This window comes from Lampris incognitus, chromosome 17, assembly GCF_029633865.1.
Source record: "Lampris incognitus isolate fLamInc1 chromosome 17, fLamInc1.hap2, whole genome shotgun sequence".
Taxonomy (NCBI): domain Eukaryota; kingdom Metazoa; phylum Chordata; class Actinopteri; order Lampriformes; family Lampridae; genus Lampris; species Lampris incognitus.
Window position 1 is genome coordinate 17,921,383 of NC_079227.1, and position 11,275 is coordinate 17,932,657.

The following is an 11,275-nucleotide window of genomic DNA, read 5'->3' on the forward strand; positions in this document are numbered from 1 at the left end:
TTTGGAAAGAAAAATGGCTAATATACACCTTTCAACTGTTTTGGTAGAAATTCTGTTCTACTAACTTTTTTCTAATCTATTTCCAGTTTATGCTCATGTATATTATTATCTTGCCTTGTTTTTTACTAACAGTATGCTGGCACACACAGGAATCCAAGCGCTCAGTATATATCCATACTTTTAGAATATATAAGCAGTAGTAATATATCACTCATCATCACATAAATTGCGACATCACTACTTTTCACTCTCCACCTATTCACTCTGAACTGAAAACAAATTCTTCACACAGAAAGGGGTGTACTTGTATGATGATCAAAGAAGGTTAAATCAGTTCATCTGGATATGTCTATTGACAGATACGTTTCATCACTCAACTGACATCTTCAATCTAAACTGACTGCAGGTATCCCCGCCCCTTATAAACAATACAGTACAATACAGTTGCGGAACGACCAAACCCATCCACCAGTTTCATAAGTAAACATGGGTGTGACCACTAACTAGAGTTTCAAAGGCCATGTGTACTATTCACAGAGGGTTGGGGAATAGTTGCAATCACAGCATTGTAAGATGGTGACAGATGTACTCTTAGCCTCCCCCCTTCAGGGATTGTCGTTCCCTCTTAACATAGATGGCCTCTTTGACTCCCCGTTCAAACCAGCATTTCTCCCTATCAAGGACGTGCACATCCTCATCCCTGAAAGAGTGGCCACTGGCCTGTAGATGGGTGTAGACTGTGGAGTCCTGGACTGACGTGTTAGCACTCCTGTGTTGTGCCATTCTTTTGGCCAGCGTCTGTTTAGTTTCCCCAATGTATAAGTCACTGCCATCCTGCTGACGCTTAACAGTGTACACTATATTGTTCTGTTTGTGCCAGGAGACCCGGTCTTTGGGGTGGACCAATTTCTGGCATAGCGTGTTTTGGGGTTTGAAAGCAAATGAGACGCGATGTTTTGAAAATAATAGTTTTGAACTGATTCAACCTTCTTTGATTTTCTTACCTGGATTATTGACCATGCATCAAGACATTGTTGTATGATGGTGATACACATGAAAACACTAGAGTATTTTTCCCCCCTTTTCTCTCCAATTGTACCCGGCCGATTACCCCACTCTTCCGAGCCATCCCGGTCGCTGCTCCACCCCCTCTGCCAATCCAGGGAGAGCTACAGACTACCACATGCCTCTTCCCATACATGTGGAGTTGCCAACCACTTCTTTTCACCTGACAGTGAGGAGTTTTACCAGGGGGACGTAGCACGTGGGAAGATCACGCTATTCCCCCAGGTCCCCCTCCCCCCCTTGAACAGGTGCCCCGACTGACCAGAAGAGGCACTAGTGCACCGACCAGGACACATACTCACATTCGGCTTCCCAACCCACAGACATAGCCAATTGTATCTGTAGGGATGCCTGACCAAGCCGGAGGTAACACGGGGATTCGAACTGACGATCCCCATGTTGGTATGCAACGGAATAGACCACCATGCCACCCAGACGCCTGACACTAGAGTACTGAAGCAAAGATGTGAAACTCTTGCATGATGAGCTACAGTAGCTGACCCTGTCTCTCCTCCAGCAGACGGACGTAGCGAACGGTGTCTCTGGTGCTGATGCGAAGTCGGTGGCTGTCACTCAAGTGTCTCAGGATGTGTTTTGAGTGAAAGGCCGAGGGAGCAATGTACACCAGCTTAGGGAGACACAGAGAGGCCACAGCATCTATCTCAAACCTTCGGCTCTGCATATGGGGAAACAGAAAGAGATTGACAGAGACAAATGAGAAATCCCGGTGTCTAACGCCAGCCTAAAGAAGAATTTGGGATGGGGGGGGGGGTGGAAGGGAGAGAAGACATGTATACTCAGTGGTGTGTGATTGGGGGTTGAGGCAGCGTTTCAAATAACTGATTTTTACTGTATTTTGATTTTCAGCAAGGGTGTTGGAGCATTGTCCATTTTAAGATTGCCCTCTTCATTATTATAATTTGCTCCTCAGCAAAATTGCCTTTGTGTATGTTATGTGCTTTATAAATAAACTTGTCTTGCCTCAGCCATGCCTCAATTAAATGCATAGTCAAGCATTGTAAGAAGTAAAACAAGATCATTTCCTGGAGTTGATATAGGAAGCAACCACGATTTGGTGATGATGACTGTCAACATAAAGCTGAAAAAGCAGAAAAGAGAAAAGAATGGTAGACTCAAATATGACCTTGAAAACCTAAAAGATGCAAATGTTAGAGACGAATTCCAAGCCAGAATTGGAGGACGTTTTGCTGCTCTCCGGAACTTAGACAATGTTGAAGAAGTGACCGAAAAGTTCTCGGAAAAAATGGAACAAAGCTGCGCTAGAAATACTAGGTAAAAAGAAGTCCAAGAAACATCAATGGATTCCAGACAGAAGATTGAAGCTATGCGACAGAAGACGTGAAGCCAAGGCTCTGAAGTACAGCTCTGAAGAATGCAAGGAGCAATACAGAAAATGTAACAGAGAAGTGAAAGCTGTGATGAAGAAAGCTAAGGAGGGATGGATTGAACAAGTATGTCGAAGTATTGATAACAACCTGAGGCACAACAACACTAAAATGGCTTTCCAAACAGTGAAGAAATTAACTACAGAACAAAATGTAAAGACACATGCTATTAACAACGCAAATAGAAAACTGACCTCAGACAAAAAAAGCGATTGCAAAGAGGTGGGCGGAATACTGCAGTGATGTTTACAATTGTGACCTCAATGAAAATCAGGTAGTATACAACCAACTGATAGTTGATGAGAACAAAGGTGCAGAAGATGAAGATCACATTTTAAGATGCGAAGTTGAAGCCATCAAACATCTGAAAAACGACAAAGCACCAGGAGCAGATAATATACCAGCGGAACTAATCAAAAATGGCGGCGAAGTTATAGACATCTTACTTAGCATCTGCAACAAAATTTATAGCCTGAAGAAATGGCCTATGCAGTGGACTACTTCGTTACTGATTCCACTTCCAAAGAAAGGAAACTTGAAATTATGCAGCAACTACAGAACCATTAGTCTAATCAGCCATGCAAGCAAGATAATGCTCAGGATCATTCTCAGGAGAATCACACCACAAATTGAGCAGATTCTTGCTGAAGAACAAGCTGGTTTCAGGTCTGGAAGAAGCACAACTGAGCAAATCTTCAATTTGAGGGTTCTTTGTGAGAAATTTATAGAACATCAACGAGAAGTCCATCACAACTTTATTGATTTTAAGAAAAGCTTCGACAGTGTGGCAACAGGCGCTATGGAAAATCATGAGAAAACAACATCAACGAACACCTTGTCCAAGTTATCGAAGCTCTTTATAAAGATTTGAAAGGTGCAGTGCTAGTGGACAGCACACTCAGCGACTGGTTCACTACAACAGTAGGAGTGAGACAAGGTTGTTTACTGTCACCGTGCCTTTTCAATGTATTTCTTGAAGAGATTGTCACCAATGCTATGGAGGGCTTTGAATCAACTCTCACAATTGGTGGAAGAAACATCACCAACCTTCGCTTTGCAGATGACAGAGATCTAATCTCCAGCAACAGGGAAGAACAAGCTGAAATAACCAGGAGACTGGACAAGGCAGCTAAGGACATGGGTATGTTGTACAGTACTCAAAAAAGCAAAATCATGAGAACAAAATATCACCCAAGGAGGAGACTGAGGAGCAGAACACAGAAATCATTGTTGGCAGCAATAAACTTAAGGAAGTCGTCTTTCAAATATCTTGGTTCTGTGATTAACGAAGACTGAAGATTGGAAAAAGAAATTAGGAGCAGAATTGCCATCGCAACAAGCGCAATGACCAAGCTCAACATGAACTGGAAACATAAAAGCCTTAGAATGAAGTCAAAAATGCAACTGCTCTGCACCATCATAATAGCAACTCTTCTATACGGTGCAGAATTCTGGACCCTAACAAAAGCTATGGAGGGGAAAAAAATACAAGCCTTTGAACTTAGAGCATATAGAAGAATGCTGCAAATCTCATACATAGTGCATGTCACAGACACTGAAGTGCTGAACGGAGTTAAGGAAGTGATTGGTCACCATGATAGTTCACTGACAATGGTAAAAAAAAAAAAGGAAATTAAACTGGTTTGGGCATGTTTGCTGAATGGAAAGGACACTTGCAGAGGACATCCTGCAAGGCCTGGTAGAAAGGACTTGAAAGAGAGGGAGACCGAGAAAAATCTGGGTAAACAACATCAGAGAATGGCAACGGATGAGCGTAGTGGAGGTAGGGAGAGCTGTGGTGAATAAGGAATGGTGGAAGAGACTGGTTGAGGCATCAGCTGTGCTCCTACAACCTCTATAGGTTACGGAACTGATGATGATGATGAATATTTTATTGCTATGCATGCATTACTAATTAAATGCATACTAATAACTATAGTTATAAGTATGCATTATAGTTATTACTGTGTTACTAATTAAATGCATAGTAACAGCATTTAATTAGTAATGCATAGTAATAACTATAATGCATACTTATATCTATAGTTATTACCACACATTACTAATTAAACGCATAGTAATATAGATGTGTTATGTGCTCTGGTTTCATTGTTATAGGGGCTTTCTTTTTTGGGGGGGGGGGGGCTTTTGCCTGTATGTATTTGTGTCTGTGTGGAGTCTTACCTGAACTTACCTTGAATGTGATGCGGTCTATTTCATTCCAGGAAAAATCGTATAATAGACATCGCTTTCCCTCTACGTCCTTTAGAGAGATCGAAATAGTTCACATTTGTAATGCAAGGAGTACAACTTTGAGTTATATTAAATAAGGATAAAAATCATGCAAAAACCATATTTTATCAAAATTCAGATGAGAAAATAAGGTGTACATTCTACTTTAGCTATAGGGATTCACCCATTGTGATGGACCCACCTGATACAGTTGTATTCCTTCAAACACCAGACCAAGAATGACTGAACTTTTACGCTCCTTCTCCTCCTACACGTGCGACAGGGAAATAAACAATTCAAAATGTAAACTACTGTCGTCTGTCCCGTTTTGTAACAAACAGATCCAGGTAAACAATGGACTTTGACCAGCCAAGTTTTCTCTAACTTTTTAAACTAAGAGCAAAATTCCGTTAGTGAAACATCCTCATCTTTGTCGATGACCCTGGATGAGACTACAAGTGAGAATATTTTTTTTCCAGTTCTCTTTTTGAAGTCGGCCAAAGATGATGATGGCTATAAATATGCATGACGTAGGAGGGGAAACCATAAACACCTTGACTAGGGCTGGACAATAATTCAATAACAAGAATCTATTACCCAAACTTTCTCCAAAATGAGGTCTGAAATAATTGAGGAAGTGATATTTGAAAACTAGTTGGCTTCTTAAATATGGTACTTTTGAATATGTAAGCAGATATCATGATATATGCTGTATAAAGATATTGTGTCAAATTCTCTGATGACTACCATTCTCATATTTTCCATATTGGCCAGCACTAACCTCGACACACTTTGTGCACACTATAAACAGAGTTTGTGAGTGCTTTGGTTTGATGACACTCTGACCTGTCTCATGCTGTAGAAGGTGACCGGCCCATCCTGCAGAGCACCGGCCTCTGTTATAAACCGGAGGATGGCTTGGTCCCGTGACACACCTCTCAGGTCATTGTGTAAAGGTGGGCCGTGCTGGAGCAGGAAGTCCCGCCCACGGCGCTTTATCAGCTAGACACAGTCAGGAATAAACAGACTCGTACCTCATATGACTGCATTTTCTACCTTTCATCAAAGACATGGAGACTTTTTTGATGGAAAACAGGGGAGTTGCACACGCACGAGAGAAGAGAGAGAGAGACAGAGAGAGAGACAGAGACAGAGTCAGAGACAGAGGCAGGGAGAGATGGAGGGACAGAAAGAGAGAGAGATGGAAACAGACAAGCAGTCTCTCATCAAAACACTGCGATACATATTGAAGTACCTGCACGAGTACGGTCTTCGTCATTTGCTATATCATTAGTATAGTATTGTAATAGTATTAACATCATTTAAGTGTACTTTTTTTTTAACCTTTCAGACATACATTACTAATTGTAGTTTTTGTCTACTTTAGGTACTAGTTGTCATAGCGTTTCTCATGGTATAAGACAGGATGCTCATAATTTGTGTCCATGAGTTTAGTGCAGTTATGTTTTAATTTTCTATAAAAGTGTAGTCTCTCTTTCTCTCACCTACGCACAAACATAGAAAGGCAAACACACCCATGCACATTCGTTTTTCCATACTTGTGAAAACCCTCACTGACTATATTTATTACTTAACCTCTAACCTTAACGCTAACTATCAAAACTACATGCCTAACTCCCTGACCCCAAGTCTTAACCCTTAAATAGACCCTAACATAGAAGAATAGAGAACAGGCAGAAATGTCATAACACACACACACACACACACACACACACACACACACACCACACACACACACACACACACACACACACACACACACACACACACACACACACACACACACACACACACACTTTTTACCCAAGAGGGATAGTAATCCTCAGGGAGAAAATAATGTCTGTATTTTCCCTTCTCTCTTCTGTCCTCTCCTCCATCTCCCGCCTCCTCCTCCTCTTCCTCACATCTCTGTGGCAGATCTCCGAGATCAGCTTGGAGAGCGAAAGCCGCCAACTGGAAGAACAGAGCTTCCTGTTGGTGGCTCTGAGAGCCCAACACCTTGTGTTTCAGCTCAGCGTAGTAGAGCCGCCGAGCTTCGCCAGCCCTGAAACAACCACACAGAAAATCAATTCACCCAGTTTGACGAGGATTTGGATAACGTTTTCAAGCAATATTTCATTCTGAATGCACGGTTTTATGGAAGAACTTTGTTGCAGAGAGGTGTGTAACACAGCTTGTCTTCACTGCAGACAAAACAAAACAAAAATAGACAAAACATCTGAGACTGAACATCACCAAGTGCAGGAAATGACAGAAATCTGGGATTTGAGGTGGATAGTTTGTTAAAATCAGTATCTACATCATCTGGGTGGCGTGGTGGTCTATTCCGGTGCCTACTAACATGGGGATCACCGGTTCGAATCCCCATGTTACCTCCGGCTTGGTCGGGCATCCCTACAGCCAATATTGGCCATGTCTGCGGATGGGATGCCGGATGTGGGTATGTGTCCTGGTCACTGCACTAGCACATCTGTTCGTGGGGGGGAGGGAGAGAGAGAGAGAGAGAGACTAGGGGGAATAGCATGATCCTCCCATGCGCTACGTCCCCCTGGCGAAACTCCTCACTGTCAGGTGAAAAGAAGCAGCTGGCGACTCCACATGTATCGGAGGAGGCATGTGGTAGTCTGCAGCCGCCCTCCCCGAATCAGTAGAGGGGGTGGAGCAGTGACCGGGATGGCTCGGAAGAGTGGGGTAATTGGCCAGATACAATTGGAGAGAAAAGAGGGGGGGGGGGCATATAAAAAAAATGACAAAACATCCAAGCTGAGCAACATGAAGTGCAGGAAATGACAAAGAAATCGGGGATTTGAGGTGGATATGTTAAAATTGGTATCTACAGAGTTCAGTTAAGTTCAGATGAGTCTGCTGCTCATGATTCGGGACACAGTGAGAAAGCTTTCCTCATTCAGTTATTTTTCCTGTTTGTATATGGCACCGTCAGGCCCATCGTTTCCAGGTACGGTGGATTTTTAACTTTGTAGGCATTTTCTTCAGTTTCCCCTTTGGGATTAAGGAAGTCTATCTTTACACTAGCTGTGTACATGGTAGACACAAATATCTTACTGATATGCAGAGAAAGGGTAAATAATAATAAAATTTGATGAGATTTGAAAGCCAACTTACAAGATCAGTCGCCCACTCTCTACATAGTACTGCACCCTCAGAAATAAAACGAATGGCCCCTGCAAATCATGAACTACAATTCAAAATGTGTAATGGTTAAACGACTCTTGCTTTATACAGTATGGGCCTTAGACAGTCCAATATATAGCAGAACTGACAGCTCTCTTCCAAAGCCAGAAAGTGGAGAGTCAAGATGTGATGTATTGATTTCACTGAGATGTGAGATGCCATATCAATTCCCATACAACAAATGAGGGTCTGTGGACACATTTTGAATAAAATTCAAATGAGTTTTATTCCCATTTCTTCACCACAAATATCCCCACAGGTGCTCTCACAGCTGCCATTACCATCGATCCAAACAAAGCAGCTCCAGACTAGTACATCTCGACAGCGTCATAAGTCCAGTGCTCCTGTTTTAGGAGGGAGCTGTCAGTGTTCACCATTTCTGGACTGCCTTCGACCACATGAATGTAATTTGACTCAATACCATGCAAACTGCAAGACCAGTGAGAAGTCGAGCAGAACGACACATTGATTTACCATATCAGTAGACAGTTGACTGAGAATGCATGCATAACTGTGGTCAACCCAGTAGATTTCAGGGAAAATAACTTACCATTAAAGACCTTCTCCTCCACTCCTTGCCAAAATACTTATTCAGTTTTTGCTCCAGATCAAGAAACAGATATTCATTATCTGTGCAAACAAAGGCACACTGAAATGACCCAGACGAAACCAGACAGACTAAAAGCACAACACTATTAATCATAACACTGTGTGGCCATACATATTAATCCACTAATCACTTGTTAATTAATAGATTCGCATTATGCAATTAATTTTAAGAGGTGATGAGTCAAGTAAAGACAGCATAACACCTACGCCTAGAGTCCATCTCACTCCCTCAGAGTCAGCATTCCTCTCTATATGAAACCCAACTACTCTGTACTGACCACACACTGTTTAAATGTCCCTCCCTCCCTCCCACACAAACACACACACTGCAAATAAAGTTTCCTTTTTGAAGCCAGATGTGAAACAGAATGGACGCCAACCCACCTCTGACAACAGCCAGGCCAAACAGATGGCGTCCGTTAATCCCGAGTCGCTCCGTCACATGGCCGAACACCTCACGGCCTCTTGCTTTCACCTGTCATTCACACACGTGTACAGTTCCACTCATAACACCTATCATTTCCTTGCAGTCACACGCTACGTTGAAGAACACCGACCCTGTCTTGATGATTCGGTGTTCACATTACAAGTGACACAGTAGAGGAAGACGCAGCTGAAAGAAGTTACCTTATAATACCTGCTAAATCTTTATTCCCATTCCAACTAGGACCGACCCATGTATCGTATCAGAATCGCATCGCAATACACACACGTACAATAGCCACGTTGCACAGGATGCAGTGTGTAAGGCAAATTGACAATACATTGAATTGAATTGAATTGAAACTGGGCCCATCAGTTAGGTTAGGCTAAAATTCGTATTGCTTGACAGAAAAACTAGCAAGGTCTGCGTTTTTATGACTACTCTTGAAGAAAGACATTAGTGCATCTGACAAGTAATACAATTTAACCTGAATTAATGACTCTTCAAACAACTGCCTTATTCCCCCTTTAAATCCCCTTTATCACTGCTCATAAGTTCTTCGCAAATGGAGCTTTGAAAGTTAAAAGCTGCGTATATCTGGTGAAAATAATATACGTTACTCCTTTTTACTCTAATATCCATCCATCCATCCATTATCGGAACCGCTTATCCTGCTCTCCAGCAGTCACTGGGCGGCAAAAAATATAAAATATTGCATCATATATTTTGCCCAATATTGTTCAGCTCCACTTCCCACGAAGACACCCCAACAGAAAGATATTGAAAGCCGCTCACCCCGACAGCACAGTCCAGATGTTGTTTGTCGGGCAGAAGGACGCACACCTCTCGGTCCTGCATCTTCCTCATAGTCAGGACTCTGAGCCTGGAAACTCATCACAGCAACTTCAATATCTCTCCCACACAGCGCACGGCTAAACATCACCGCTCACATTTTAATACACTCGCAATCCTCCCCCCTGAGCCTGACAAAACATGTTGGACAGCCGGTCCTCCTCCTTACAACTGACACACAAGGACTCGGATTGCTACTACATAGCTCTAAAATATAAAAAACATATCAGAGAGAAATATGGCACAGCAGGGAGAGCTGATATGGAAGCCGTTTGGTGCAACTGTCATTGTGTCATCATCATTACTGGTGGTCACTCGGGGTCGTGTATGACCGTTGTCCCTCTGAGTCCTCATGTGGGTGTAGAGGCCAATCCTGGAACCGCATAATGGGAGGACACCTGTGCATGACAGCTTTTTATGGGGAGTGGCTGATGTGCCTGCAGCCACCACATGGTCCTTGGGAGAGGATGGCCAGAGTCCAATCGCATGGAGAACCAACACGATTGGGGCCCACCCTCTGTTGCAGCCTTCATCCGCCTTCACTGCCGTTGTGACCTGGAGACATCTTCTGCCAGTTCTGCTGTTGAGGTCTTTGTTGGATTGCACTTCGTCTGGAACCTCCTCCTTGACCTATCTGCCTTGGATGACCCTACCAGGAGCCAAGCTCCAGGCGGCATAGCTCTTGGGATCATTGGCACAAGCAAGCTTCTCCACCACGGTAAGATGGCGATCCAGGAGTAGTGTCATTGTGTAAGACATAAACGAACATTTCCACTGGCAGGGTTAACTCTGCTTGGATGGTTTAAAAGGGAAAATTTGTGAGCAGTTTGTTGAGTAATGATGCCAATATCACAAAAAGATATAATACAACTCAAAAGGAACTGGATCTGTTAGTTTGTCAGCTATGTGGCCATACAATGCTGTTCAGTTTTACCTGCATTACATTTATGTCCCTAAAAAAATTCATTGCTTCTTCGTCTTTTTCTTCTTTATTTGGCTGCTCCCGTTAGGGGCCGCCACAGCGGATCATCCATTTCCATCTCTCCCTGTCTTCTGCATCTTCCTCTGTCACACCAGCCACCTGCATGTCCTCTCTCACCACATCCATAAACCTCCTCTTTGGCCTTCCTCTTTTCCTCTTCCCTGGCAGCTCCATATTCAGCATCCTTCTCCCAATATACTCAGCATCTCTCCTCCACACGTCCAAGCCATCTCAATCTTGCTTCTCTTGCTTTGTCTCCAAACCGTCCAACCTGAGCTGTACCTCTAATATACTCATTCCTAATCCTGTCCTTCTCCATCACTCCCAATGAAAATATTAATATCTTCAACTCTGCCACCTCCAGCTCCACCTCCTGTCTTTTCATCAGTGCCACCATCTCCAAACCATATAACATAGCTGGTCTCGCAACCTTCTTGTAAACCTTGCTGGTACCCTTGTCGCAAATGGTGTGCTTCTGCGCCTCCGGTGTGG

The 11,275-nt window shown here is 43.1% G+C and overlaps 1 pseudogene; it reads right to left on the minus strand.

The window, feature by feature from the left end:
* LOC130127127 (FERM domain-containing protein 6-like) overlaps positions 1-9,816 on the minus strand; it is an 11,637-nt pseudogene extending 1,821 nt beyond the window's left edge.
* Between the last annotated feature and the right edge of the window lie 1,459 nt (positions 9,817-11,275).